The sequence below is a fragment of the Phaenicophaeus curvirostris genome, chromosome 1, assembly GCF_032191515.1.
Source record: "Phaenicophaeus curvirostris isolate KB17595 chromosome 1, BPBGC_Pcur_1.0, whole genome shotgun sequence".
NCBI lineage: Eukaryota > Metazoa > Chordata > Aves > Cuculiformes > Cuculidae > Phaenicophaeus > Phaenicophaeus curvirostris.
Genome location: NC_091392.1, coordinates 8,174,088 through 8,198,029, shown reverse-complemented (window position 1 = coordinate 8,198,029; position 23,942 = coordinate 8,174,088). Strand labels below are relative to the sequence as shown.

At 41.5% G+C, this 23,942-nt stretch overlaps 1 protein-coding gene across 4 annotated transcripts in view; it reads left to right on the top strand.

Moving 5' to 3' along the window:
• The window catches only part of GRM3 (glutamate metabotropic receptor 3), a 105,428-nt gene that overhangs the window by 27,871 nt on the left and 53,615 nt on the right, over positions 1-23,942 (top strand). For 3 of the 4 annotated variants that reach the window (XM_069873784.1, XM_069873868.1, XM_069874036.1), the window contains exon 2: positions 12,020-12,124. The exons of the other annotated variant lie outside the window; for it this stretch is intronic. The gene's annotated coding sequence lies outside the window, so the exon portion shown is untranslated. The remainder of the gene's footprint in view (positions 1-12,019; positions 12,125-23,942) is intronic. 4 annotated transcript variants of the gene reach the window in all.

The window sequence follows — 23,942 nt, the reverse complement described above, 5'->3', positions numbered from 1 at the left end:
ACGGTGGTGAGCAGCTTGAGCTTTCAAGTAGATCTGTGGGAATGATGAGGGAAAAAATCAAGTCCATATAACAAACGGTTTTAAGCAGAAATAGATTTAAGTAAATTCTGAAGCTCTGACTCTCCAGAAGCTGGGAGCTTTATTAGAAGAAATCACAGAATCACAGAATAACCAGGTTGGAAGAGACCCACCGGATCACCGAGTCCAACCGAAATGATCACTAGATGTTTCCCTGTTCTTGTATTTTATGTGCCTCTGTACTGTTTAAGGAAGTATGTCACATATAAAGGAAGAGGACAAATAAAAACAACCAAGCCTCTAAATCCATATAACGAGACAAAGCAGAGAAAGCAATCAGCTGGATACATCCTCTTCCGTTCATCCAATTTACACCTGCTGTAGAGCTGACCCTTGTAGGAAAATAAATACCTGGCAGCTATTCGCCGATCATGCTAGGTATTACATTCCCTTCTCACAAACCACCAGTGGCCAATGCACTGATTTTAAAATCAGTCCGAAAGCAACATTTTTAACACCATGCTGGATTATTACTCCGGCTCTGTCTTAAGGAACATTTCCTCTAGCTCTTGCATTTTCCTTGGCGGCCTCTCCATCTAAGCACTGACCAAGCTCAACATGCTTTAGCTTTTAAAATATGACAAGGTAATAAATCACGGCTGCAGGCGAGTGGGGCAGCTGTGTTATTGTAGCTTAGCATGAAAGCTGCCACACAGTGCCATGACAGCTTCTCATTTTGCTCTCTGTGGGCAGCAGTGTGTATGTCAAAATCATGTCCTGAGGTCAATAGGCCTCCTGTGTGCCCACACCCTGGGGGGGTGATAGAGAAGGGATGTAAGCAGCAGGGACACATTGCAGAAATAGATTTCCAAAAATAACCTGGGTGTTGAAAACTTCTAAAATAGGCCATAGGACCCTATAGACATCATCCTCCATGGACATGCCCTTGCCTCAGGCGTTGGTAACCCATTTCCTTGCCCTGGGATCCTGCAGGCTGAAGGCAAGAAATCAATAAAGCCTGGTGTTCAACAACATGGTACTACAGCAGTGGGCAAGTCCCTTGAAGCAGTTCCCATGTTCAAAGAGGCTACAGATGCTGCATCTGCTGCTTGTCCTACCAGCCTTTCCTCTCCCACGTAACCCAGTATGCATCGTGCTCCTCGCAGCACTCCTCAGATCATCAAACTCATGTTGATAAATAATAAACTCTGGAGATTTATTGTCAAATAGTGGAGGAGTCATTGGGTAACTTTCAGATCAGTTTAGGGGATTTTTGCCCAGCAAATAAGAAGCAATAAACAGTGGAGTCCAGCCTCACAGCTGCTTCGCTGCCAGACACAGCGCAGCAAGGCTGGGGACTCGATCTCTAGCTGGCAGAACAACGAAAAGGGGAATCCTATGCCAGGCACTTGGAGCCAGTTTACAGCTGCTGCAATAGTTTTGAGAGAAATCTGGCCCTCTACTGCCAGCAGCAATTTATGCACATTTGCAGGTGTGACAAATCTGCTTCACATGACCTCTGGGAAGGCAAAAGCATCGCTTTGAAAGTGTGTCAGTGATACCACTTAGCACTTACATTTTCTACTTCAAAGTGTTCTACCAACATTAATGAAGTGAGCTTTAAAATAAGAGCTAAAACTGCCCTAATAACATGAAAATATTGCCCTGGAACAAGGATATAAGAAAGAAGGCAAGAAAACCATTATAAAATGAGGACATTTTTTTTTTTCTCTAATGAGCTGGCTTTGCCCAATCCATTTTAAATGTAGCTCATCTGTTTAGCTGAAACCCTCCAGCCTTTTCTTGATTGTACTGTGCTGTGGAATATAGCAACTAGGAATGTAAAACCTCAGTTCCTGTTGACCCTGGTGGCCTGGGAGAATATAGTACTAAGTTTAGGAAGATCTTAAATTACTTCAGTTATCACTCCAGACTATTTTTCTAGGTATTTAAATGTAAATTACAGAGTCCCTCAAAGAAAGACTTAGCCCCTGTTTTGAAGTTCTGGCACTGAGGGATTCAGCTGAGATCCGACTGGGGTCTGTAGACATCTGAAGGTGCAATTCTCTTCTGAAAGCATCATCAGGACCCACATAACTGTGAACAGATCAGATAGATTTGAACAAAGCAGGCAAAACTGCTAAATCCAGGCATCACTTTATCTAGTCTCCCATTGCTTTTAATAGGGTTAGGATTTTTGCCTGCTAGAACAAATTCCCATCTCTACACTGAATTTACTGCAGCAGAAATTCCTTAATCTCTCTGTGCTTCCTTCTTTCTGTACTCTTTCCTATCTCCTTATCTGCAGATAAGGATGATACTAATGTCTGCCTCCATGGGTGTTATGAGAACTAATTAACCGAACTTTCAGGGAAACTTCTGCAGCAAAGGCAAATTTTTTGTCTGGAGATGAAACACATATACAAGCACATATAAATACAGATAATTGTGTTTATATAGAGATACAGAAATATATAAATACAAGCCATACCTATTACCTGTCAGACTTTTCTCCATGTCAAGGTTCTTCTTCTCTTTGCCTTGTTGTTCTGTTGCAAACTCATTATTTCTAAATGCTGGGCTTTATTCCAAGGCAGTGTGGGAATGTCAAGCAGGTAGCTGTCAAAAAGAAAAAAAAAAAAAAAAGCCTTTGCCTGTGTCTTCTCTGCCTTCTCTTTTTTTTAATAGCATTTTTGTTCTGTAAACATCGTTCCTGCCACTCAGTAAAACTACTTGGTTTTTAATGAAAAATCTGTACATCAACAATTTGCAACCCTCCCTTTCAATACAGACATATCCTTTGAATTTAATTATGCCTCAGGCAATGCATTATAGCAGGCATGTGATAAGTGACAGCAAAATCTTACAGCAAATACAGCAAATAACCCCCACTGGGCAAAAATAACAGTACCATTTTGCCTGTTTTGCTCCCAAGTCACTCAGGGCCAGAATCTGCTTGATTTACCCCATCTGGGTGCAAGTGTCACAGCTTGGTCTCATTAATGCCAGGAGAGCTGAACCCTTTTAGAGCTGCTGAGGGTCCTCTCACCATGTGTCACTTCCCTGGCTCTGGCAAGAGGAGGCAGCTGCAGGAAAATGTTAACCCCAAGGAAGGGGTGGAGGATCATGCTCTGTGGCAGAGACATTCCTGGTGGAGTGATTCAGAGCAATCAGTGGGAGTGCAGGGGGCAAGGGAAGTGGATGAGTTTGGGAGGTTTCCTTTCCTTCTGGAATAACTTCTCACAAGCTGTGTCAACTATCTGCAGTTAAACAAATACTTGAAGTATCATCATTTCCCATCTGGAGGGAGAGGCAGCACCAGTTACCTTTGGGTTTGTTGTCTTGGGAGCAGCAACAGTCAGTGAGAGGGGACTGCCTGGGATGTTTTTGAATGTTCGCAAACAAAAATTTCCTTTGAAAACAAACATCCAGAGCCCTGCCTGTAATGCAACACCAGGGTTAAGCTCTGTCCTTTGCAACCTTCTGGATAATGCAATGCCCCTGTGTAATTTAGTTCCTCTGTCATGGCCAGTAACTCCCAACCAGCAGCAGATCATAGAATCATAAAATGGTTTGGGTTGGAAGGGTCCTTAAAGATCATCCAGTTCTAACCCCCCTGCCATGAGCAGGGACACCTCCCATTAGATCACGTTGCTCAGCCAAACCAGTCTTGAAGACTTCCAGGGAGGGGACATCCACGACTTCCCTGAGGAACCTGTTCCAGTGACTCACCACCATCAAGATGAAGAATTTCTTCCTCACAGCTAATCTAAATCTAACCTCTTTCTGTTTAAAGCCATTCCCCCTCATCCTACTTCTATATGCCCTTGTAAAAAGTCCCTCTCCATCATTCTGGTAGGCCACCTTTAGGTACTGGAAGTCTGCTGTACAGTCTCCCCAGAGCTTTCTCTTCTCCAGACTGAACAATGCCAACTCTCTCAACCTGTCTTCAAAGGAGAAGAGCTCCAGCCCTCTGATCATCCTCATGGCATTCCTACAATCCCGCTTCAACAGGCCTATGTCTTTCTTATGTTGGGGGCCCCAGAGCTGAACACAGTACTCCAGATGAGGTCTCACCGCAGTTGAGCAGAAGGATAGAATCACCCTTGATCTGCTGGCCAAACTTTTGATGCAGCCCAGGACACAGTTTTCTGGGCTGCAAGAACACATTGCCAGCTCATATTAAGATTCTCATCAACCACCACCCCTGAGTCCTTTTCCTCAAGTCTGCTCTCAATCCACTCTCCATACAGCCTGTATTTGTGCTTGGGATTGCCTTGACCCAGGTGCAGGACCTCGCATGTGGCTGTGTTGAACTTCCATGAAGTTCACTCATTTGTTTCATCAGATCCCATAGACTTGTGCACCTTCAGATTCCTTAGATGGTCTTGAACCTGATCTTCACCTACAGCAGATGGTTCTTCATTCTCCCACTACCTACCTTTGCCTTTTGTGACTTGCATGGTGTGGCTTGGGCCCTTGCCAGTGTAGACTACGGCAAAAAGTAGTTGAGTACCTCAGCCTTCTGCACATCACAGAATCACAGAATAACCAGGTTGGAAGAGACCCACTGGATCATCGAGTCCAACAGATATCCTGTTTTCTTTTGGATGGAGCCAATGTTTTTCCTTAGTCTTCCTGTTACCACCGATGTACCTATAGAAGCTTTTCTTGATGTCCCTGGCCAGATTTAATTCTATCAGGTCTGTAGCTTTTCTAACCTCATCTCTGGCTACTTGGACATTTTTTCTGCCTTCCTCCCAGGCAACCTGTCCTTGCTTCCACCCTCTGTAGGCTTCCTTTTTGTGTTTGAGTTCATCCACGAGCTTCTTGTTCATCTATGCAGGTCTCCTGATGTTTTCCCCTAATTTCCTCTTTCTTGGAATGCATTGCTCCTGAGCTTGGATGAGGTGATCTTTGATTATTAATCAGGTCTCTTGGGAGCCTTTTCCCTCCAGGGTTTTATCCTATGGTGTTTTGCCAAGTAGATCCCTGAAGAGGCCAAAATCTGCTCTCTGGAAGTCCAGGGTAGCGAGTTTGCAGTATGCCCCCCTCACTGCCATATGATGCAAACAGTTTGGCAATGATGGTGGTGCACAGTGGCTGGGTCTGTTTATTTTCAGAAGGCAAAGTATTCATATGTATAGGGAGACAACAGTTGCAAATGCCTCCTGACATGAGTGGGCAAATATCAAGACAAATTCCATCTAACCTCCTAAGCCATACAGCCATAAACACAAAATGAAGCAATTGCAATCCTGCCAGAGACATTCATTCTTTCAAAGTGGCTGCATGTGACCTGGTCTCTGTCTTTCATCCCACTCTTTTCTGTACAGATGCTTTGGCTCAATGACATTTTCAGAGAGGCAATTACATTAATTGTTTATCAGATATAGCTGCTCTGGGTCTGAAGACCCCTGTTCATGTCAGGAAACTGGTTTCCTGCAGTGTTGCAGCTCTCTCACGAGCTTCTACAGCAACTGCTTTCATTGGAGTCTGAAAGATGGAAGAGACATAGTGCTTTATAGAAAAGAGGCCTAGGATGCACAATCCAGTTGTTATGGTTTAATGTATTTCAGTGCAGCAGCTGAGCCACAATCCAGCTGGGTTCATACCTTCAGCTTGTGGTAAATTCAATATTTAAGTGTCTGGTAAGATAGTCACAACAAATTGTCCTCTTTCTTGAGCACAAGAACTCCACCACATAGCTGAGTCTTCCATGTACTTAAATATCTAATTTCTGATTTCTCCAGTAACTTAACCTTGCAACCACAGGTCATAACACCTCCTTAGGTTTCAAACTTCAGGTGTAAAATGGATATAACAGGAGTGCTTACTCAAAAGGGTATTGCAAGGAAAAATACAATAAAACCTGTGAGGTGCTGAGATATCCTGAATATCTCAGCTGGCCTGTGGGGCATTTTGCACACACCATTCTGCTAAGAGGAATCAGAATAGCAGTGCTTTGCTTTTGGTTATTCACAGTGCTCCTCACTATTTATTCAGCTGCAGAGCTGACAAATGATTTAGAGTCTTGTCTTTTGCCGCAGTAAATAGAAGCCAACAGGGCTGCGTTACTTTACAGGAACTGAGAAGCTGGCCTGCTTTGTTGCGTGTTTTAATGTGAACCTGCAAGTGACAATTCTTGTACCAAAATATTTCCAAGTATATCTCCTTTGAAAGATGAAATTTTGGGAGCTGCTCTAGTATATCGCACATAAACAACATGAAGGATAACATCAAACATTAGGAAAGTGTACAAGTACACCAAAGGGAAATATGGTGATTTACTGAGCTTTAATCAGTTCAATATCATTCCGTGAATTTTATACCTAAAGGACTTGGATTGCTGTAACCGTTATCTGTGAATAAAGCTTGCTTTTGGCAAGTGATAATTAATTCTTAAATCTTGGAAGCTTCTGAGTTTCAGAGACCCCTAAGCACATTTGTATGAAGATTAGACATTGTTTCTTTTCTCCTTTTTTTTCTTTGAAGTCTTTTCTTCAAAGATTGCAGCTTGTTGTTCAGACTGTATAAACCTTCTCTTGACAGAGACCACTTTTATCTGCACTCACAGAGGCTTTGGGTCTGACTCTGCATTCCCCTACTCCGCTCTGCACCTCACCAAAGTATATAAGAAGACACCAGCATCACAAAACTGTGAATGGGGAGGAGAATCAAACCCTTTGCGTAATACCTCAAGCGAATTGCTCATCCCCTGTGGGGAAAATTTACCACATAACAACATTGTAATTGGTATTGATGGTGCATGTTGTTCACATTTCATTTTTCCAGACACTTGTTTTCAGGGTTGGGAGAAGTCAGGTTACAGTGATCAAAGGTCAAAACCTGTAAAACTACTTCCCCGAGGCTATGCCCCATGTGGGAAAGAATTAGTGGTGAGATTTATACAAAGCACATACCTAAGTTAAAAAAGATCAAAGATGTTAAATTACAAGAGCGAGATTTTCTTCTTCTTTCCATCCCTGTGAATTGTAAGTAACTTCTCTGATGTCGAAGGAATGACCTCCTCCTCATTTTTAGTTGGAGTAGGAAGTGTTTGTTCCATAGCAAATGCAGCTGAACTCTTATGTTCACACCTTAGATGAACTTCTTACTTCTCTCTTTTCAAGCTGTGCTTTTCTTGATCTTGTAATGAAAAAATATTTTGCAACTCCTTTTCTGATAAAAAAGCCAAAACAACTGTGCAGTCAAGAAGTGGTTTGGTTGTTTTCTGTTCTATGGAACTGCTTTCTGTCAGCTCATTATAGGGGGAAAGGAAGAGAAGGGAAAGGGAACAGGAACAGGAATGGGAATGGGGGAAGGGAAGAAGGAGGGGAGGGGAAAGGAGAAGAGTCATATAGTTCAGGAATTCACTTTTTTACAACTTGGTATAAACAACCCTGATTAGTGAGAAAACCAATGTTCCACCTTTATAACTCAGAAACCATAAGGATGACTCATTTATGTGTATAGCAGGACCCCAGGGTCTTAATGCAAAACAGGACAGCCTTCAAATATTCCTACTGATGCTTGTACTCTTAGCTGTTCTCCCTCAGAGACCACTTACCCTGCATGACTTGTGTAAGGAATTCACTGCTGAGGTGAATAAAAGTCACATTATCTAGACGAATTCTTGTAGATTAAGTTTATGCTCAAGGTAAACCCAGTGATGACCCAAGGCACTGGTAAAAAGCAAACAATATTCTACAGCCTGGCCAAAATTGGCACCTTTCCATTCAGCAATACGATTTTAGCCAAGTCACTGCAAGTCACTGCAGAAACCTTCACACTGAAAATACATGGCTATATGTTCAATGGTGCAAGTGATACTTAATTCACACAGTGTCTTGCTCAGCACTCGATACCTTTAAAAAACCAGTTAGGCATGAGAATAGAGAAGTGGTGCCTTAATACATCAGGGCCAATAACAGAACAAAGAGTAGAGCTTGGAGCTCTCACGTCACATGTTCAAACTGCCCCTTATGTTACATAGGTTCCTGATTTAGTGTCCTAACTGGTCTATTCATGCTCCTTCTAAGCATTCTTGAGAGTTTGCTCTCGTATTATTTCAAAGCACACAGCCTGATGAAGGAACTGTCTCTAACTCTTATTGTGAGGCTCTTTTTTTTTTTTTTTCCAAAAAAATTCAATGCACAGACCTGAAATTTTGAGCCACTTCTTGAGAGTGGCACTCCAGGACCCACATGATTCCATCACCCACTCTGAGCGTGCACAGCACTGCCCCATGGTGTCCCAATATGCAAGACACACCAGTGTTACTGGACTTCTATCCAGCGGCCACAGGCCAGATGACAAAGAGCCAGGAGAGGAGGTTTATAGCTGAATATTTTTGCCCAGGGAAAAGCAGGCCAAGGAACACAAAATGTCGGCAGAGGGCTTGTTGCCCTTGATTGAGAGGAGAAGGGCCACTGCTGGCTGGTAACCCAGAATTAACAACAACAACAACAAGAAAATCAGTAAGGCTTGCCAGCTGGGGAGAGAAATCTGGCTAGTGATCAGAGGGGCTTGTGAGTCAATTAATCCATCTCCTAGCTGGATTACCACATTGAAACATGCTTCTCTTCACTGCTGCAGAGGGACCTGTTGAATGAGCTGTAAAGATGAATGGAACTAAAGAAATTTCATTTAGATGAAGAAAAATGGCTCTGAAGTAGTGGGTGGTTTTTACATGCCTTACGTGCTGCAAGAATTAAGTACAACTCAGAGAATTTAGGGCATGAAGGAATGATTAAAGCTCTTGTTTTTAAGTTCTGATGGATTTAAAATTTGTGTCTAGATATTTGCCTGTTTATTTCTCATGCTTATACCATACCTAGGATGTAAGATACTGCAAACACAGATTAGGATAAATAACTCTTTCATTTCATTCTTCCCGTACTGTATTATAACATGTTAGAAGCTGTTCTTGGGCTCTTTTGCTATTATATGGAACGGCAGAACTTTTGTCAATGACATCATCCTGCATTTAGCTTTGGAGAGGTTGAGACTCAGTCTCCAGCTTCTCTGTCATTACAGATAAACTGGATATAGTCTCCTTAGATACTTTTTATATCATTAGAGGTAGGACTTGAAGGGTCTGCTTTTGTCACACAGTTCAGGTTGTGCTGTCATGAGTCTTCAGGTCGTATAATCCGTTCTGTGGAGTTGTGGAAGCTCCCTTTTCAGTTTTTATTTTTTGGCTGTTATTCCTGGCGTTGGAAGTCTTTTCCAAAGCTTCATCCCTCTGCTGTTTAAAAACTTCTTTATAATTTTTGATGTCTGTTTATTAAGGACCAGGCTATAGCCCTATTGTTCTTGTGCCAGAAATATCCTCCCGTCTCCTCCCTCTGAAGTACTCAGTCTCCTGAGGTGTCTATGGATAGCTGTCAAAAACTTCATTGGTCCTTTTATTCAGCTAAATAAGTGAAGTCACATTGCTCTCCTTCCTTAACAGGCTCACTAGTCCCCTGGTTGTTGTAGTACTCTTTTCCTGCACCTATTCCTATTTTAATTATTATTTTCACAGTAATACATGGATTATACACAAGTTTTAAATGGTATCCTGTGCAATGGCACCAGCACCTGCCACCTACAGAAATCTGTACCATGGAAGTTATATTCACTGTTGAAACTGTTGGTTTCAGCAAAGAAGCTTTCAGCTTGAGGAAAGTAAGAGGCTTTTTTTTCTAGCACCTGGAAGCTTAACACTGGAGACCTCTTAGGAAGAGATAGATGAGTTTTCTTATCCAGGAGAGGACACCCAGAGACAATCTTGATGCAGATATCAAGGTAAATTCGGGGCTCAGATGCATCAGCCAAGATTTCTTTAGTAGAAGTAGTGAGGACTGCATTACTAATAAGCTAAACAGTGCCAGTGAAAAGTCCTAGACAATATAAGCTGATTGCCCATACTCAAAAGCTTACAGAGAAGCTCAGAGGTTGCAACTACAGCTCTTAAACAGTGACACCAGATTACTGTTATCTATTTCACTTAATTGCTAACACAATCCCTGGCCCTTGAGTTTTGGCCAAGATAACTCTCCCAAAACAACTCCTGGGAGGAGGATGGAGACCATGTCAGCCCCAACTACACTCACAACAGACCTCTGAGATATGACCATCCAATTCTGGAATGCAAGATGTTTTATTTGCAAAAGACACAGTACGATGGTGCCAGATGGTGTCTGGACCAGAGAGTTCCATGACCCATCCTGTTTGCTAAGATAATTGCAGAGACACTGGATCAGATGTAGTAAAGGGTTATTTGAGTGACCAAGAGAATACATAATTAACCTTATGAGAGCAGATAGAACAGAATTTCAATGCTTTTAAAAAAATCCTTTTATATTCAAAGACTGTTTTATGTACAGAAACTGTCCACAGTCCCTGGGAATTTGGTCCTCAGTTCCTATAACTGGAGCATCCAAAATGATTTCAGCTTTCACATGTTATGTATGACAGACAGCGAGCTTTGACACAATATGCACCCTCAAATGGCTGTGGCACTTCTCTGGGAGGCAATGACAATTGCTGAGCATGATTTTCTTCCCAATAAATATGAAAACTCCACATACAGCAGTCAAAAGAAGTTTACTCTCCTTTAAGATATTTCATATGATTCACCTTCTTTCCTCGGCCCCTCTGTTATCTGTCTCCTCTTTCAAGGAAAGTGCCAAAGCAGATAAATTCAGGGCTTACCCCTCTGGAAAACTAAAAGGCTTAGGGTAATGAAAGCCCAAAACCATGAGCATCTGCACATAACTAGGATCATATCAGATTTGCAGTGCTATTGTCTAGCCCAGTGTCCATTGCCAGCTACTGACTGTTATCCAAGACAGTCTCGGAGATAAAAAGGGAAGTACTCCCTCTTATCATATGTATGAAGTCTAATTCAGTGAATGTTTTGCTTTGTCAAGACTCTTAGTTATACTTACACAGTGCCTAATCTACAATATTTGTCACAAATTCAGTTATCTCATCTGAGGAACCAGAGAGGAGATGGGAAGTGCTTAACTGCTTTAAGTGCAAAGGAAAGCTCAGACATGGTCCCCAGTCTCAAATATGTTCAGACTGGAGGCCTAATAATGCAAAACCTTGTTTTTCTGAGGACCACCATCCTCTGATGGTGTCTGAGAAGCAGCAAGTTTAGTACTTGCATGCTTTTTAGAGAGGAGAGAGTACATACAGAGGAGGATCAATGCCACAGACTACAAGGGTGCAGAAACATCTCCACCCACTTCCCTGCAGGTCCAAAGGAAGGTGACTTGGGACTAATCCAGCTATCATATTGTCCCTTCCCACCAGCTGCCGGCATCCCATGAAATAGATCTAAATACCCCTTTATAACCATTAAGCTATGTTCCTTCAACATGGCACACCAAGAGACACACGAAAAGGACCAAGGAAAGACAAGCCTGTTCAAGACAACTGTCACCCATTTAATCTCTGTCAACTGTAACACTGTAGGTGTTTGCTGCCAGGAAAAGCAAACGGCCAGCAGTGGCCATCACAGAAACAATCAGTCCCTTATTCACGAAGGAAATGAAAATGAGTGGTTCAAACCTACTCACAAAGTGTCCTGACCTCACACTCCTGTATAAGGGAGCCCATGTGTTATAAAAAGAAAGTGTTGTTTAAAGAGAGATTATTAGCTTGTTTAAAAGTATGTTCAACTGAAGCTCTGGGAGTAATACGGAAGTGCTTAAAGCAGATTGCCTGCCTCATTCAGATGTGTCAAGCGGCTGATCCAAAGACATCCAGGAACTTTATAAGGTGCTGGAGCACACCCATCAGTTTCTTGTATTAACAGGAGCTGAGCTGTTAGAGCTTTTACATGTCATCCTGGTAGAAAAAGCACTAGCATTTGGCTTATTCAGGAGAGATTTCACCATCTGTTATTGTAGAGACCCAATAATGATACAAAAAACAAATAAGCGAAAAACCCTAACACACTGTCACCATTTCAAATTTAGTGAAGTCTTAAAATATTCCTGCACAGGTAGAAGATTTTGCTGGAGAAGAATCAACACAGCAACGGGCTCAATTACATCTGAGTTTCCTGTGTAAGATCTGTCAAGCAAATCCTATCACCACGTCTGTGAGTGTGAGTAATGGGTTTTATTTAAATTCATGTGGTATTTGCTACCTACGCCCAGACAGATAATGGACAGATAGCAGAACAACAATCAGCAAGTGGCTACCACCTAATTCTTTATTTATTCTGCAGTTTGCCTGCCTTCATCTGTCTTCTTTTCTGAAGAAGCAAGCACGTTCCTCCTGTCTCACATGGAAATGCAATGGCCTATTATGAATTCATTGCAAGATTTCCATTTTCCATCCAAAATCATGACAGTGATAAAAAACCAAAAACCCACAGTATTTGTTTCCAAAAGCATTCAGCTCCATGCATATATGTTAAACTTCTTTCAGCTGGGTTTCATATCCCCCAAAAGACATAGTAAACAACTGAACTTTCTAAGCAGCAAATATAACATTTAAGGAGTCTATTTACCTTACCAAAACCAATAGGTATTAAGCATGGTGGTATGGACAAAACATCCTAAGAATCATAGAATCATAGAATCACAGAATAGATAGGGTTGGAAGGGACCTTAAAGATAATCTAATTCCAACCCCCCGCCACGGGCAGGGACATCCCACCAGCCCAGGCTGCTCAAGGCCCCATCCAACCTGGCCTTGAACACCTCCAGGGATGAGGCATCCACAACTTCCCTTGGCAATCTGTTCCAGTGTCTCACCACCCTCATAAAGAAATCTTTATATCAAGCCTGAATCTGCCCTTCTCCTGTTCCTCCTCATCCTATCACCACAAGCCTTTATGAGTAGCCCCTCTCCAGCTTTCTTGTAGGCTGATGAGTTCACTTGAATTGGTGACAATAAGCCCAGTATTGCATCTCCTCGGGTGGGGATCTCTATCAGCTGGACTAAGAAATTATCTTCAATGCACTCCAGGAGTCTCCTGGATTGCCTACAGCTTGCCATGCTACTTTTCCAGCATATGTCAGGGTGGTTGAAGTCTCCAAGTAGGATGAGATCTTACGAGTGTGAAGCCTCCTGTAGCTCAAGGAAGAGGACTTCATCTGTTGGCTCTCCTTGATTGAGTCACCTGTAGTATACACCAACCACAAGGTTCCTGTTAGTTCTTCTGTCTTTTTTGACTCACAAGCTTTCAACCTGTTCATGGCTACTCTTCAACAACAGTTCTTCACACTCGATCCCTTTCCTGAGAGAGAAAGCAAAGCCTCCACCCCTCCTCACCAGTCTGTCCCTTCTGAACAGCCTGTAGCCATTGATAGCCACAAATATACAAAAGAAATATCGAAATAATCTGTTGACTTGCTGCAGTTCTATTGATTTCAGAAACACTAAGAGAATATGCTGAACAGGATGAAAAAAACATTAAGTAACATCACATGAATGCTGTAGTTAAACAACCTACATACTCTGCCAGATTCCTGCAGGAAGAAAATAAATGTTTAGCCCTTAAAACTACCTCTTTCCAATACAAGTATTGGTACGCATTCATTTGCTCTAGCTATCTGAATTCCTTTGGGTTTAGTGAAGCTGTCAAAACCTTACAAGTGTGAATGCTGTTGTGTAAGTAAAATTAATGATTCCTTTTCTGCTTCCCATATTTTAAAGCTTTAAATGAGTCTTACTGATGGAGGAAAGGGGGAGGGGGGGAGCAGAGGGGCTGTCAAAATGGAATTGTAAATCTTTCAGCATTTAAAATCTTAGACCTGATTGACCTCATGACGGTGCTTCAGACCGGCATTTATCTTGGTGTTGTAAAACAAGCATACTCTCTTTACTGAGGCATTAATCCCACTGTGCAATCTGTTGTAACTAACTAGGGTATGAGGCTCAAGTGGAATGCTCCAGTCAAGCAAGTAAGCATTGAAAAACAAACAAAAGATTTTGCATTTGTTGAAGTAGCACGTGTATTTATAGTCTGCCCTCTGAGTGTGTGTAAGTGTTGGAGAAAGGGGACAGTAATATGAACATAGTTGTAAGTCAATTATGAAATAAAATTGAAATATATGGACAATTAATACCAATAATAACCAGTGCTTGCCAGGCTGGCATGTGCTGGGGCTTTAGTTTATGCTTGTTATGATAGGAGGTTGCAGACTAAGGGTTGTTTGGGGAGAGGGCTTGCTCAGTGTCTGTATACCCCAGCACGTTTTGGGCTGCCCCCCAAGGTATAGGCTGGTTATTTTCAATACAGCAAGGTAGACTTCCCAGCAGCACCACACTTATGGCTGCAAGACAAAATCTGGCTTCAGAAAGCAGTGTCAGCTTGCCAAGCACCTCTGTCTATATGCTGTCTGTCGACAATAGTGGCTTTGGACTCACCTCAACAGAGCTTATTAACACCCTCGTATTTCAGCTGGCTGCCCTACACTCCCCCGCACTCATTCAAAAGGCTCCCCAGAAAGCATTTTGAAGCAGCAGCCAGGCACAGATGCTCTGAAAATCCCATGGGATTTTCTTAAGGAACTTGCATATGCCCCAAAAGAGGGAACCCTGGAAAGATGACTAGCTTATGACTTTTGCTCTACATGCTAGCAGCAGCAATGACCCCCACATGCCTTATTTAATTGTTCTTTCATCAGTCATTTCAGAGGGTGCAGGTGATGTAAATCTCTGGAGTTTTGCCAGCATGTGTGCACCTGGTTCGTGTTCAACCTGTCAACGTACTTTCCCAGAGCCCAGAAAAAATCTTCCGTTGCAAGATATGTCAGAATGTTGAATTCAGGTTGGAGGAATGTCGCCAGCTGAATGAAGCCTGGAGATGATAGGATTCATGTTGCTATCCAATGGGGCCAAATTTCTGCTGCCATCAGAGGAATATCTAATTTACTTCCATGCAAAGAAGAACAGAGTGTACTTACTGACTACCATTTACAAGACTGTGTAGAACATTATAAGCATTAATTCTTAGGACACAATCACAAGGTCAGAAAGCAAAATTATCCCGATTTTATATCGGCACAAAGAGGTGAGCTAAGGACTAAGATGAGACTGGAACCAAGTTGCAATGCATTGTTTTACTTACTAAACTGGAGTTCTTCCAACAAATAGAAGGGAATTTTGTGTATTATATTTTGAGCCCAAAGACAATAAAAATAATCCTCATGGTTTTTAATGAGTTGACTGCAGAAAATATGGGGTGTACATGAGTTTTCATAAGAGATTTGCAGGAGTCAGTCTTTAAATTAGAGATCATCACAAAGTCAAAAAGTGCCAAAGGACAGCTTCATAGAAAATGCCAAGATTTTCTCCTCTCAGAAACAAAAAATTCTATTCAGGGCATTTTGAGAGGTTCTGATCTAGTCTTTCAGTGATCTTTAGCCTTGGTCCTGCTACTGGCTGTTCAGTCACTTCCCCAATTAAATTCATCACCTTTCTGGACAAATGGCTTTGTAAAGAGAAAAGTTCTGGCCATAGTGGTCTAGTTTAAGTGCGGCAATATTTGTAAAGATAAATGGGGATTCAATTTATGTTTTTGAGGAGAAGCAAATAAGCTTTGGATAATGAAAAAGAATGGTGTCTACTATTTGCAGCCGCATCAGCCTTATAAGAAGAACCACTTATTCTTGTGTATGCACTGGGCTATACTGAAAGTAATAACTCACTGCCTCTAGCTTCTTGTTGTCTTCACTGCTCTTAAACACTGATGATATCTGAGAGCTAGATCCTGGCACTGGGAAAGATGTGATCTTTCCTTCTTCTGTCATGGATTCACATTATACTTTCTTTTCTTCACAGCTTCTCATTGGTAAAATACGGGGATGACACTTGGCCCCAGCCATAAAGGCATTTGTAGGTGATAAAGAAGTACAAAATATTCTTGTTTATTCTTTCAGCTAAGGGAAAAGAAAGAGCTGTTCACAAGTCCATGAAAAAATATTACTGAGTGTAAGGGTTAGGTGTTCAAAACTGAAGGAACCACAGGAAAATGAGATGTTTTACAGGTTTACTTCCCTGTTGCCTTACTGAGCTGTCTGGGATATTAACAGTCCCTGAGTGAAGATCGTGCCAGTGGTTTAGACTCACAGAATGCACTGAAGCACGGATAATGCTTTACCGCGATTGTTTCCTGAATGTTGAAAGCAGCCAGAAACCCCACACGTATGCATACATATATATGCTTATTGTTATTTTGTGGCTGATGGAAATTTTATAAATTGCTTACCCTATCTGGGACTGTATTGCTTCCAACCAAATATCAGTGCACTGATTTGAGGAGCAGATCTAGGAGTTGAAATTCAGTTCTCTGAAATAGCAGGCTTAAGAGCTGAAAGCATCAAAACTCTGAGCCTCCATACTGGCTATCTGATAAGTTTTCAATTTCTTCATGGCTCCTGAGGTGCAATAACAATTTCCTAGCTTAATTCTGCTGGCCTATAAGTATCAATGGAGAAAGTCTGCACCTTCTCTCAGAAATGAAATAATCTATTGGTGCATTTATTTAGACCTCTAATAGTCATGTTAATATGGTACATGTGCTCATTTTGCCAACTTGTTTATTCCTTTAGAAAATACATTTCCATGATGACCTGCCTAAACTCACAGCAGTCACTCAGAGTCACCAGTGTGCATCTAGTGGAATGGATTAGTTCTCTTGTATGTGTGTCAGGTAAACTACTGCCCCAGACAATGAATGCAGGTCTGTCCATATTCCTGAGAACAAGATCCAGTTCTACTTCACATACAAATTTCTATTAAAGCTCTCTGGTTTTCTTGCTACACTTATTCACCTTCAATACACTTTGTACTAGATCCATCAAGTAAGAAAGGAAAGAAGGGAGGAATTTAATTTTTCCACTTGAAAAATTATGGATCTTTGCATTTTATTTCTGTGCATACCCACATTACACTCATATTTAATTTAAGGTCTTAAGTGGTTTTAAATATGGTTCTAAGATTCAGTTTAAGTACAAAATATTCATTCAGGGTGAATGAATAATTCTGAATAGCTGGAACAAGAGAACAAAAAGATTTTAATGCTAACAATGGGCTGAATCAATCGACAAGATAACTATGATGACACAAATGGGGTCTTTTTCACCAATGCATAATGCAACCATTGCATTGCAGTGTTTTATTCCCCATGATTAGAGTCCTAGCTCAAAATAGTCTGTGGGTACAAGAGAACTCAGTTCAAGTCTATAATGCTCCTGACTCAATAAACCAGTGGAGGCAATCAAAGGTCTCATGTTGACTCTAACGGATGTTGATTCAACAACTGACACAAATTCTTGAATTCAGTTTGAAAAATGTATGTTTTCTCTCCGTGTAAGAGATCCTTTCAGCAATGCCTGTTGTAAAATTTGTCACACGTTTCCCATAGTGTGTTCTCTTGAGCAATAGCTGAATGGAAATTTAGGGTATGGTATGCTTGAGGCTCAGTTTAAGTTTAGCTGGGAGTGGGCTGAGGACGAGGAAGTTTTAGCCAGGTATTGTTTAAGAGGTGCAAATAGAGATGGAAAGATGTCTGCTTTGCCATTTAAAAAAAAAAAAAAAAGTCTAGCAAGCTTTATTTGAAAAGCAATTACAGTTGCTTATGCTCTAAAGTACGACACTGAGAGTGAGCAGAAGAGTCATTTGGCCAAGAATTTTGCTAAACCTCTGAGAAAATCCTGAGGCTGGGCTGTTACCAGCCCTTCAAAATAATCACCACTTACACATACTCAGGAAAATGTTCTTAGGAGTCGAGTAGCTGAAGCCTTTAAAGAGTGTGTCCTCACTGAAAACACTTGAGCCTCTCAGAACTTCTAGTGCCATCCAGGATAATCCCATGCAATAAAGAAGGAGGATGCATTGCTTCACAGTGTTTGCTTAGGACCAGCTTTTCCATGCAAAGAATGCGAAAAGTATAACAGTCAGGATTTCAGTGCAACTGCAGTTCTCCTCAGCCAGCCATGATGGGATTGACTGCCAGCAGAGTCTCTTCTCCATTGCCAGCACAGTTAAGTAGAATGCAAGAAAAAAGTGATGCTACTGTAATGTTAAGGGCATCCAAAATATCCTGCTGTGTACAAATAACTTAGGAGAAAGAGTCTGCTACCTTGAAGAGGGGGAGGGCTTGGAAGAGGAACACAAGGAGACTGTATCTGGGAATGAAGAGTGGGATATGTCTGAAAGCTGCTGAAGGACTGACCCAAGCAGTAATCAATTCAAGGAACAGTTCATAGACTGAAGCAATGGAACTTTTAGCATTTGCAATCATGTTGTATAAAGCAGACTTTCTACATGCAAACATCCTAACTACAGAAAATAATAATAAGAGCATTTATCTGTCACAAATGCAAGCTTGTAGATTGATAGATCATTTGATCTTTATGACTGTATTATAGATCTGTCATTAGCTTTCATCTTTAGCCATGATAGCAGAATCAGAAGACATATTTATTGCACTTGGTGGGTTTTAATCGACTTTGCATTTTCCTGTAAGTAGAGTTGAAACACATATAATCTGTAAAAGACACTGACAGTCTTCCAGCTTATTTTGGTTTATTCATATATCTAAAAAAAAAAAGCAGAAGAGCATATCACAAATGTATTCTCCTGTAAAAGCTTTACATAAGATTTATAGGAGAATGAGCTAGCATTAGCCATAGAAGACAGAAAGATGCAGTGCAAAAAAAGAGCTTATCCTCCGGGCCTCATGAAGAAAACAGCTCAAAGCCAGCGAATCATTGATTCCAGAATGAAACTGAAACACTATAGAGAACAGATCTGCAAACTATGAGTTCTACCTATTTCATATAGTATTGCTCCTACTCACAGAAGGGAGCTTTCTAGTACTAAAGCACACAGTCATCTGATAACATACAAGTAATGTTAGAGGGGTTGGTGTTTAGCCGCATCAAAAAGCTAAGAGTGCACGAAAAGGAATCCATCTTACCTAGACATCTTTGTTGCAGTTGCCTGCATGTGAACTAACTGACTTAATGTGAATTTCCACAGAGCAAATAGAGTGTATGGTGTGATTCAGCCCAAAATAGATGCCTTCATTTGGTGAAATGAATTACATGCTGACCTCTTTTGGCTACACTGACCTCATTGACTGTATGGGAGTCTGAAGGGTTCACTTGATGCCAAAAACTCCATTATGTGGCTCCACAGGCCCTCTTTGCTATCACTGGGGAGAAATAGATACAATTGGGTACAATTTATTTCATCCTATTCCAATGTCTAAAGCATATTAGGTGAATCACGTCTTATAATTGACTAAATTCAGGAGTAAAACTGTTCTGCTGGCTTACATAACAATAGACGAGGTTTAAATATTAGAGATTGGGACATTGCAAGGATAGAGGAGTGCTCATAGCATGGTCTGGTCTTCGGAAGGCTGATTTCCTAAGGAAATAGGGCTTACGCAATTGCATGAGTTGTCCATTCCAATAAAGTTTAAATACTAATCAGTTTCAACAAAATTGTGCAACATGAGGACCTCAAAGGTGTTAATTTTTTAGAGGTTTCCTTTTCAGGAAAGAAAGGTAGATGTGCAAAGGAATGGAGAACAAGATTAAAACTTCACTGAAAAATAATGACTGAAGAGTAAGCTCAGCCACAATGGCAGACACTGGGGAATCCTCCCTGGAGAAAGCCAAAGGAAAAAAGTTTCAATAAGCCCACTTGCTCAGATGTACTAGATCACTGCTGTAACCTATGTTACATCAGCTGGAAACCACTGGATGATAGGTTTACCATGGAAAAAAAATAATAACATGGCTTTATACAATGTCAGAAAGAAAACACATGAACTGTGACATAAGTGTCATCTGGGGTTAACCTGGGTTTGAGTGACATCAGTGGAAGTTTGGCTCTAAATTCAGTAAACTCCGATTTCACACATAGTAACCTTGTTCTAGAGATAAAAGCTGCAAGTAGAGCACACTGAAATCATTCAGTAGTTTACCCAAGCCAACAAGAAATCCTTAAATCAGGATGACTGACCATCTCTGATACCTGTTCTGCCCTAGAAAATGAATTTCAAAATTTCCCCTCAGAATTCCTTCATATTTCCATACTTGTTCTCCCTCTATAATTCCTCTCTTCCCAGGCATTGCCAATGAGACCCTCCGAATTTGCCCACAGGCTCAGCAATGGCCTGACCTGCTGCTGGGGCAGAGCCACTTTCAGGGCTGCCATTTGCTCCCTGATTTTTGTCCTTGCTCAAAGACACCTTTGCAGTTCATCACCTGTGATGTAGGGTCCCTCTTCTCTTGGAGCCATGGCACAGGGGATGACATCACAGCCCAAGCCTCCCCCCACCCATTTGCTTCCCATACATCTGCAAGACGGGAGGAAGAACACAGGATCTGCAGGGACTGTTCTCCTACATCATCTTACTGCCCTGTGAAACAAGCAGTGAGTCTAGAATAATATGTCCTTGAGGGGAATGCATTCTGGATCACAATGTATAGCATGTATGATTCCTAACCAACTTTCCCCTCATGCACCTGGTCGTGCGGTTTCTCAATTCACATTTTTTCAGTCACTGTTCAACAGGAGAATTTGGGGCAACTATAACAGAACAAAATTCATTGTGTGCTCGTTGCCACATGGACAGTTCTGCTGGAGGTCCTGCAGTCAGTAGAAATGCTGGCAGACATGGAGCTTCTCTCTGATCGAAGCCAGAGAATGCAAGGAAAGCAATGAAATCCTCACCTCTGGTTCAGTTTTGTTAACAAATACAAGTAGTGACTCTTGGCCGGTTTTTGAATTCTTTAATGGGATTATTATTCATTCATGCTGGCCTCAGTGAAATTTAGGATATAAGAATTAATCTTAAATTGCAACGAGAATTTTAATAACAAGAAAGCTTGTTATTACAAGACACACAGGCCACATAGAAAGTATATTCAGTCCTAGCCCTCCCAAAATAAATCATATCTAACTACTCCAGGAGTGAGAGAGGAGTACATCCCTAATGTGAACCATACCTTCCAAGAAATATCTCTATACAAACAGCCAGGTTAAACAGCTTTAACTCTTCCCTGACCAAAACTCTCAGTCTCCCTCCACTGAAGGATGAAAGACACACAGTTAGCTTTACGCTTCTGATTGAGGCAGTAAAGTTAGGGTTGTTTTCACCATAAGCTTCTGCTTTCCACAGTGGAGTTAGCACCTATAGAGAGTATTTCATCCCACCCAGGACATAAATTGCCATTTGGAGGTTCTTATCTCTATTCAACCTTTGTAAAGGAAACCAGTCAAGGAACCTCTCTTTAGATGTTAGAAACAACCATTTGTGTTTAGTGGACAACTTTGGAAGTTGCTTTATGTGTCACAATTTTTAACCAGACAAATTACCTTTCCAGCATAAGGATGAGAGGACATGAGACAAAAGATGGAAGGGGACAGGATCAAACAAGGATGTATGTTTTTATCATGGAAAAAGGTGGGTTTTCTAGCTCCAAAAACCCATTTCAAAGCTCTAAAGGTCATTTGATGGGTGCTAACAGTTTCATGCATTCAAATAGTAAATTTACAAAATAAATAATACTATTGCAGGTAATAAATGCAGGAGAAATCACACACAACACAGAAAAACCCTGAGCTGCAAATTGTTGAAGATTGGGAGCATGTTCATGGGAAGTAGCACAAGGCACTTGACAATTTTTGCTCACTTTTTTAGGCTCAGCTTTAACCATGCCAGAGAAGGATACACAGAAGATGAACTGCTGGCCTCATGCAGTGCAGCTGCTCCTAATCCCTTTACAAATTAATGTCTAGGTTGTCTCTGCTGGTGCATTCATGTTTTCCCAGTAAAGTCAATCAGGAGACACCTATTTCCACAAACTACAAAGCAAATCTTAATTCAGTAAAGCCTCACAACCCTGTGCCTTATAAACCATGACTATGAGGTATAGAGAGCTTAAACTGCCGTCCCACATCTTGCATCAGTCCACAGGGCTAGAGTAAAACTACAGTCCAGCCTATGCCAAGAGTGGACATACAGCCTGCCTTTCCTAGGCAGGGAAATCCTTGGGAAGACTTGTGGTCTTTATTCTTACTAGCCCAGTGGGGGATTTCTCCCCCATAAGCTTTTCCAGTGACCCTGAGCCCGTGCAGACAACTAGCATCCACACTGACTGGCAGCAAGCTTTGAGCAGCACAGCAGTGTCTTGGCAGGAGGACCCCCTGCCTTCATCAGGTCTTAGCATGGAACTTACTGCCTATCCATGTGCTCCCTCCTTCATGTAGCAGAGGAGACAATGAAAGGTCATCAACCGTGCCCTGCTTATGTCCACCATGAAAACAGACTCTCAACAGAACAACTTCCAGGTCTTGCCAGCCAGTAATGAACAGTTCACATATGCATGTCTACCTTCTTCTATTTTCTACCTTAGATTATGGAGTCAGCTCTCTGTTTCCTTTTAGAGGAAGTTTTATTCAATTCATTGCCAGATTGCATGTTCTCATATGATTAATAGGATCCAGAACTTATATAACCTCCGCCTTTCCAAGAGTAAATCCATTCCTAGGTAGCTGAGCTGCAGAGACTTTTCTTCTGCCTGTAAGTGCCCACTCTTCTAGCTTCTTTCAAGTCCTAGTACCTCTGGAGTTCTTGTGGACTAGTTGTCTGAGAGGAGTCCAGGAAAATATTTTCCAAGGATTTTTTATGAAAACAGAGACCCATGGCAAATATATCTCCCTCTGAATAGTTTTTATTAATTAGTGTTATTCATCCAAAGATTAAAGATGAAATAGAACATTTTCACCATGCCTTATATGAGGTGTGACCACATATAAGAACAGGGGACAAAGTATGCTTAGGTTCAGAAAGAATCAAAGAATCATAGAATACTTTGCATTGGAAGGAACATTTAAAGGTCATCTAGTCTGACACCCAAGAAGTAAATGAAGGGCTGAATTACCAGCTACCTCTGAAATTCACTAGGAATAGTTGAGATCTTATGCATTGGCCCTTCCTCTGCACTGTTATCTTATCTGAAATTTGGCATCATAGAGCGACTCCTCGCAAGCAGTGTTAAAGCCACATGTTGTGCTTTGTCCTGTGACTCTGCCGGGCTCTTCATCTGCCACAAGGCACACTGATGCAAAACACTAGTACTGTTCACAAGATTTTAAATGGGGCCTGTGTCTCTCTTTGCTTTCATTAGCAAGGAATTCCTCCCTCACACTATCAGACCTGGAAGTATTCTGGCAGAGGTATTGAGGACCAGTCTGGGTGAACAACAAATTCAATTCTGTGGCTGATCAGATGACTAAAATGCCATTTACTATCAGTATATAGAATAAAGACAAAGGCAGCATTAGAGAAAGTTGTTTCCTGTACCATGACGAGCAGAAGGTGTCAGACCACAGGAAGCAAGGTCCCCAGGGTTTCCTGGAGCAAGCAGAAACTGGAGCCATGACAGACCATCAAACCATGGCTTTACACAGAATGCTGTTGCATCTCTTCTTTCATAATTTGTGCTACATGCCTCTCTAAATTTTAGGTTAAGCAGTTGTTGCCATAGTGATGGCCATTTAGAATGAGAGAAGGCAGTGAGCATGTTCAGAATGCGAGGTTCTGGCTCTTTGCATAAATATATATATGGATGTATGTACAATGCTGTGTAGCTTCATGAAAGCAGCCAAGAAAACCACTTACACTAGATCTGAGGGATGAACAGAGAATATGAAACAAAGTGGCTTGCTGCAGGTTGGAGGTGTTTTTTGCAGCACCCTCATTTACAAGTATCTGGATTCAAAATACAAATGAGCCTGACTGGTGACTGACTTTTATTTAGCTTCAGACCTAGAAGTCATTCCCTCAGTCAGGATGAGGAATGTTTCTTAGTGCCTTTGTGGGCTACATCTATGCAGAAACAGGAAGAAATGGTTTTCATAAGCTTATTTATATTTAAAAAAAAAAC